This window comes from Falco punctatus, assembly GCF_963210335.1.
Source record: "Falco punctatus genome assembly, chromosome: 2".
Taxonomy (NCBI): domain Eukaryota; kingdom Metazoa; phylum Chordata; class Aves; order Falconiformes; family Falconidae; genus Falco; species Falco punctatus.
In genome coordinates, this window is record NC_137581.1 from 112,993,270 (window position 1) to 113,000,965 (window position 7,696).

The window sequence follows — 7,696 nt, forward strand, 5'->3', positions numbered from 1 at the left end:
GTTGCTTTCCACCCATTCACATCCCTGCTGGATTTCCATCTTACCATGTATTCATATTAAACAGTTCACTAATCCAATTTAAAGTGATGTAATGTGAGTGGACAGCAAGCCAGTGATTTAAGCACCCAGTGAAGTGGGACAAGGGAAGCAGAGCAGCTATGCAGGATTTAACTGCACCGCAACAGACTCATTTTTAGCTACTTACTATATTCTATAATTATCCCTTACACTATCATTCTAATTACCCAGGTAGATGTCCTCTGTTGACAAGCACCTATAATCATACAGCCTGATTAAAATGTAACTGAAATACTCGTGGTGATAAAAATACATCGGGGGGTGGGGGGGTAGGGGGAAAGCCTTGAGTATAATGAAAGCTCACTTTAAATTTCCTTCTATACCCTGCATCTGCCTTCTTGCACTCTCACAGCAGAGTTTGCCTTGGTGCTCTGCAAGTTAAGCATATATTTGTACTCAGTCACCACAAGGAATCTGCAGTAATAGTGCTATTCTCTTATTAGAAAGTAAAACCTGGTTCCAAACCTTACTCACATTTTTAGTCACATATATTTGTGCAAAATCAGTCAACAGCTGGTGAAACCAAGCAATTCAGAGTAGTAGTATTTTAGAGATGCTTTGCAAAAATTACATACTGATCATCCAAGGAGGTCAATGGTGCAAAAGCTTGCATAGGGCTGTCCAAACGATAAACATCTTTACACCATGGCTGGCCTCTTACCACATTTCAGGATAAAATAATAAATACTAAAGCTCAAAACCAACTTTATACCTTCCTAAAGTGACATCACCTTGTCAAGGGAGCTGGCACTACCGTGAAAGAAGGGTGGCACGCTATCTGTGAGCACCAGGGAGGTGATGCTTCCACTCAGCCCTGGCAAGAGCACATCAGGAGCACTGTGTCCAGCTCTGGGCTCCCCACACACTGCAGCAAGTCCAGCAAAGGGCCAGGAAGATGACTTAGGGACCGGAGCATCTCTCATATGAGGAAAGTCTGAGAGAGCTAGGACTGCTCAGCCCAGAGAAGGCTCAAGGGGGATCTTATCAATGTGTATAAATAAAGGGGAGAGGGGGGCAGAACTGAGATGATGGAGGCAGACACTTCTCGGTGGTGCCTGGTGAAAGGATAAGGGACAATTGGCACAAGCTGAAATACAAGAAAATCCTTTGAAACATAAGAAAAAAACCCTCTTCTTTAGGCTGAGGGTGGTAGCACACACAGTGTAGCCTCAGCAGTGTCTCTCTTCCACAGTAGCAAATCAAAACTAGATTCTACATCACACAGTGTTTATCCCTTCAAAACTATATAATGGTTATCCTTTAGACACTATGTTGCTCTCTTTCCTTGTGACTTTATTTTTCTTTTCTCTGTGTCCAGGCAGGTCTCATGCCTGATGTTTTCTCAGTAATGTCTCACTCTAAAAATCTCATTAGCAATTCAGAAAATATAAAAGAACATAGCTGCTATGTCATCGCTGTTATCAGTTTATGATGTTTTTTCTATGGATCCTGAAGATGCATCTTAAAGTTACAGAATACAATCGAAACTTATTATAAATTTGGGAAAATAGAAAGGTCGAGTTTCCAGAAATTGGTCCAGTATACTTTCTCTGCGATTTAGCTTGTTCCATCAATTTTGAAACTGCTTCTTAGCTCTCCACTGTTGTATGCCTCTGTTAAAGTAAGAGGATCATATGTGCTGCCTTTTGTACTTAAATTATTCAAATTCAGGACTGAATTATAAACCCCTTGAAAATCAAGAGTCGTTTAATACACTAACAGGAACATTATAGGTTAAATTTATGAATATGTATCCTTACAATTTGTTTCATTGCACGTGTAGGCATGCACAGATTTTAAGTGCTATTATAAGACATTAGGAATTTAAATGAAATATTAATTAGAAAGAAATTACTGAATTCAGCAGCAGAGAGATCCGGACAATAGTTCGCTTAAGATTTGTTGCTAAACCACAAGAGAAAAGGAGACTGATGGTGCCATCTGTTGGTCAATTTAAAATGGACATAATTTAGTGGAGGTTTGTGGTCCAAAGTATTATCTGTTACACGTAACATAACACCGGCAGGGTTAACCGCCCCAAAGGTCTTAGTATCCAACCACCCTTTACTCTGATCACAGCAGCGTGTGCCACAACACCCCAACACAGAGCTGGGGAAGGGAAGTTCTGCCCAAACATGCACAGCTGACCTCGAGAGACTTCTAACAGTGGATCGGTTTCGGTTGACATACCATGCACAGTACATACTGGAAGACAGCTTTTCAGAGTGGGGCTTCGTTACTGTTTCAGTGCAGAGCAGAAGGGCACTTGAAGCAAATCCTCCAATCTTCCCTGCTAACTGCACACAGGTTCAGGCAGTTGAATGGTGCACAAGAGCTAGATTGCTGGTGGTGATGTGCTCCAGGTGCACACCTAACACACACCAGTGGCTAATGGGGCAAAAAAAATCTGAACTAATGAGCAGTCCATACAACTATGAATTCCTCCAGCCTGTTCCCAGCTTGCATGATGCAACAGACTGCTCTCAAACTCTGAGAGCTCGTGTGACATCCCAAAGTACTTCCTATGCTTGTAAAACGTCAGATGGCACCTGGGTCATTACAGTTGGCCTCTGATGGTAGCACATATGGAAATGTTTGTGTTTTGGCTGTTTGCTTCACACACCATTTTCCTGTCTCTCTCTTCACACATCCTATTACCTCCTGTGCCCCATCTCTGTTCATTTCCACACGTTACAAATCATGGTGGCTCTTGCAGGAAATAAAGTTTTCTTTTCCTTTGAACAGTTTTGCTGACCAGTTTCTCCCAATCACATTTTTGGCCTTTGGTCCCTACCAAGCAGGTGTTTTCTTTGTAATGAAGTAGTTTGGACTTTGGGTAATGGAATGAGCTGTCATGAGGCTGGCAGGGCACATTCACTTTCCAAATAGATGCTTTTAATCTTTGCATGGGAGAAAGGTGTGAAGAGCTTGGCCAGTAAAGGAACATTCACATTCAGCCATCCATATAGGCTGTTGGCACATCGTCATAGACATCACATCTCAGAGACAGGCAACCACAATCTGATCGCATTTCAGAATGACGCACAAGAAAGCCCATTTAATTGCCCATAAGAGCATAAGTCACTGTCCATGCACAGACTCATTAATCCAGTGGGCCAGGAGTTATGTAGTATCTCCAACAGCTTTCCAAGCACCCAAATGATGCAAGTGACCCTGTCCCTACTTGAAATAAAGATGCAGGAGGCCCTTTTCAGTTCTAAGACTAAAACACAGCCATTAGAGAATTGTATATTCCTGAGATACCCATGACCTTGCCTTATTGGTATACCAGGGCCTGCAGGACAATCTCACATGGCAGCCCTTGATGCTTACATCACCATAGGTGCCCTGAGCTGGCCATAGAACAGAACTGTGGACAATTTCAGAAAATCCTACACAACTCAGGAAACCATGAGGAGTGAAAGTCTAAGCAGCACTTCCCCAACACACTATCTGAACACAATGCACTTCTGGACATCTTCAGAGATTTTGATCAGACTTCTCCCACAATACACTTGCCCACCACAAACTGGTTAGCTACTGACCACTGGGGCTGGTGGCTCACAATATTCCACAGGACCAGTCTTTCAAATATAGAAACAGATTCCTGAAATTGCATTTGATGATGCTCCAGCTCCGGCACCAGCTCACAGTAGACAGCATTGACTGTGCCCTTCTGCCTTTAAGATCTGCACACGCTGCTGTTTTCCCCACCTCCCCAGGACTCAGTGCATCGCTCAGGCCCACAGCTTCCTGCCAAATGAGGACACGGTAGTCTCTTGACAAGGACTTCCAGACTGTCAGTGTCCACCAGACAACAGGGCATCTAGGATGGAGCGAATAATTTCTCAGGGAGGAAGCCTTCCTAGAATAGCTGCCAAAGCTTCAGAAGGAAGAAACTTTTCTCCAGACAGCACATCTGTTTGCCCAGTGACAAGACTCGGCACGAGAACATGGTTGAGTAGTAGGCACCATGGTGCCATTTGTGAAGATGCAGGGATAGAAGTACAGAAAGAACACAAGGAGGAACAGAAACAAAACTTGTTTTGCATGGGCATGCAACCCACACGCACGTACACACTTAGAGGCAAACATCATTTCGCTATGGATCCTCACGTAGGAATTAAAAGATTGAATAGCTAATGAATATGCTGGCAGCAATAGTAATGGCAAGCCAGTAATAGGCTTAGACAGGATGCTGGGTAACAGCATGATACGAAGACAGTGAGGTTCTTTGAAAGATCTAATATCAAGGACATGACTTTTGAAATATATTTACATATTCAGATTTACCTTTGGTCTCTGCTTTCTTTTCCCATTCACAGCTAATTTTGGAGCTTAGCCATTGAACAAGGGGGAGATGGGGAGAGAGTAGAGGGAGGCAAAGACATTAGCAGATGATGAATTTCATGTCCACTAACAAAAAAGCAGATTTTTGCTTCAGAACAATAATGTTTTGGTGACTATTAGCACACTTTATATATAATGAAGTCCTTGCAGGGAGAAGGGAAGGAAATCACTCTACAAAACTTTCTCTTTACTGCATATATTTTAAGTTGAGAATTGATAGTACTGTTGTATCTCAGGATTATTTACTCCATACATACATGACCTCTTGTACATGAAACTGTCAGTGTACTCTATTGTGACCAAGTATTTATTCCAGACAGTGCAAGAGAATACAGCAGCATGTTACACTCCATAACAGCTTTTTGTCAGAGGACATAAATGACTGTAAAAGTATTTGCATAGTTTCCCCAGATTCAGCTTGCTCTCCATAAGGACCTGACCTTTTACATTTGCCATAACAGACCTGCTCTGTTACTAAACATTTTTTCCTTTTTTTAACTTATTTAAATAAGGAGTAGCATAACTAGGGGGTGGGGGGCAGGAAGGAGCTTTAGGCAATTGAGTTTTCCAGTGTTTGCAGAGTTAATTGGCAAATGTATTGAAAATGCTGCCAATCACCTTAACAGATGCAAAAATCTTATATACTTCCAGAGAGATGGAGGTGCTCCTGAGGGACACCAGGAGAGAGCTTCACTGTATTTGATAAGAAGTTTCCATCGGAAAGAAATTTCAGGCTACACCATAATTTCATTAAAACCCAATTAGACTCCATGTGTGCTCCCAATCACTCTACTGTATCTACTAATTATTACAGAACAAACTTTTTTTCTTCGATTGCACAGGAAAACACTAAAACTCAAACACAACCTCCCTCTGAATAAAAGCACTTTAAGAACTTTGCAGTGTGAAAACTTCCCCGAGGTGCAGGCAAACCACCACAGCACTCAAAAAAAATCAGTAGTAAGAGATGGCTGTATTATTTCACTATTCCTTTGCAAATTTTGTCTTAGATCTGTGGTGTAAAAGTGTTTCAAATCTTTGTTCAATGTTCACTTTTCCAGTGTCTACAGGACACTTTGTCACAACTACATAAACACTACCTTTTCTTGCATGTCTGCATATACTGAAACCAGGGATATGAGAGTCAGATGATGTTACAGACATTATCACAGTATTTTGTATTGACTAAGAATCCTGGAAATTTAAAGAGGCATCTTTTTCCTTCACAGAATTAAAAAAAAATAATGGTTTGAATTAAAAAAAAAGAAAAAAGTCTGCTGTATGCCTACATAAAATGATCAAGCAATCGATCTTTTATAGATTCACTGCTTTTGCCAGCTGGTTTGCCTTCACTTACTATTTGGAATTCACCAGCTGATACATTTGGATTAGTCTTCTCTGGCTAAATACCAAAGAGAAGGAATAAACATCACAAAGAAACAGACTTTCCACCATTACTGGTATGTTTTCCAAAACATATTATACAAAACAGGGAAGGAAACCAGTAACTTGCATCCAGCTCAAACAGTAGGAGTTGAAACCAGTAAAATGGCAATGTAGAAACTCGCTTAGGAAAACTGCTAATTTTCAGAAAAGCAAGTGGCTTACTAGGTACGTAGCACAGTCCTGACTTAAATGATAGTTTTCTCTAAGCCTTACTGACAGTTAGCCCAAGCTGCATTCATCAGTAAAAGCAAGACATGGCACATACTGCTCTTTATTCAGCTTCTGTAATCCTGTCTCAAGCCTTTGGTGCAGAACAAGAAGAGCACATTTAGATGCTAGGCTGACACGTTGTACAGTAAAACATTGGACTAACTTGTCATTCTTCAGATTAAAAAAAAACAATGAACAAACCAAACCAAGCCCCCCCACACACAGGATTTACTACTGCCATCCTCAGCGAACTAGAAAAGCAAACACAATTGAGTGGTTAACTATTTGGAATTAGCTGTTATCTAATAAACTCGCATAAACCCTATTTTGTGTATCTAAATCTTCATTACACTAGTGCTGAGTAAAATTGCAGACCAAAAGAGGTCTCCAGTGTTTGGTAACTGGAAATGACTGGCCAGAGAAATTACCAAGGACCACAGAAGTTATCATCGGCCACAGAAAACTGTGGCAAATAACAGGCTATGTATTTGCTTTCTGCCAACAGCTCACAAAACAACTGCAGACTAACACCAAATGCACAAAACAGCACATGTATATAAAAAGAGACCCATAGAATGCAATCCTTGCTCTCCAATGGCAGTTTGAATGCCATCAGCTTAGTTTAAAATTTAATTAGATTTTACTGTAACAAATACCATAGATTGTGCTACAGCATGCATACATGAGCACTGCTGCCAAGACTGCTAATAAAATATTATGTCTCTTCACAATTTAGATAATCACAAATCTGCCCTTTTCTTTCAGCCAAAACCCATCCCTAAAATTCAGAATGGTAGGGGTTTTTAGGTTAATGAAATAGCCAAGAAAATTGCAGAAATGGCTCGTTTCTCTAACAGATGGGGAAAAAAAAATAAAAAAACAATGACAAAATGACCATCCCTCAACCACAAAATCCCATTAATTATTTCTTAGGACATTTGTACAGATTCTTACACGCAGCTTTATGATGTTATTTTTTTGACCATGCCATTAGATCCTCTTTCATGCAGCGTTTTGAAGCATATGCACATCTGACACTTCTGTGCTCTACATAGAATATTCATGGAAGATTTTAACTGCAAGTCATAAATTAATTAATAATGGTAGACTGTAACACCAAAAGCCAAAAACCAGCCCCCACAAAATACTATCTTCTCAAAGAAGTTAACGATACCCTTCTATACAAGACATCAGCCTATCAGAGATGATAATTTTTATCCTGAAAAAAATTGCCTGGAATACCTGTGGGTTTGGGGTTTTGTTTGGTTTTGTTGTTTTGCCTTTTTTTTTTTTTTTTTTTTTTTACACATTCAGCTTCCATAATGTGATGATACACTCTGTACAGGATATCTGAATAAAATAAGAAATTATTTTGGATGAGTTACCCAGTCGTAAAACTGGACCTCGTGCCTTTCTTTATGGAAAAGAGAAACTTCATTTCAGATTCATATATTTGCATTGAAATAGTTTTAGTTTGCAAATTTTCGTAAATTCTTATTCCTCAAATGCCATACAGATGCTATATAAAAGGGCAATACTTTCCAGATAATATTGGCTATTTTATGTCTCTACTTCAAAGTACACATTTTTGTTGTTTGCTAAATGTTAAAGT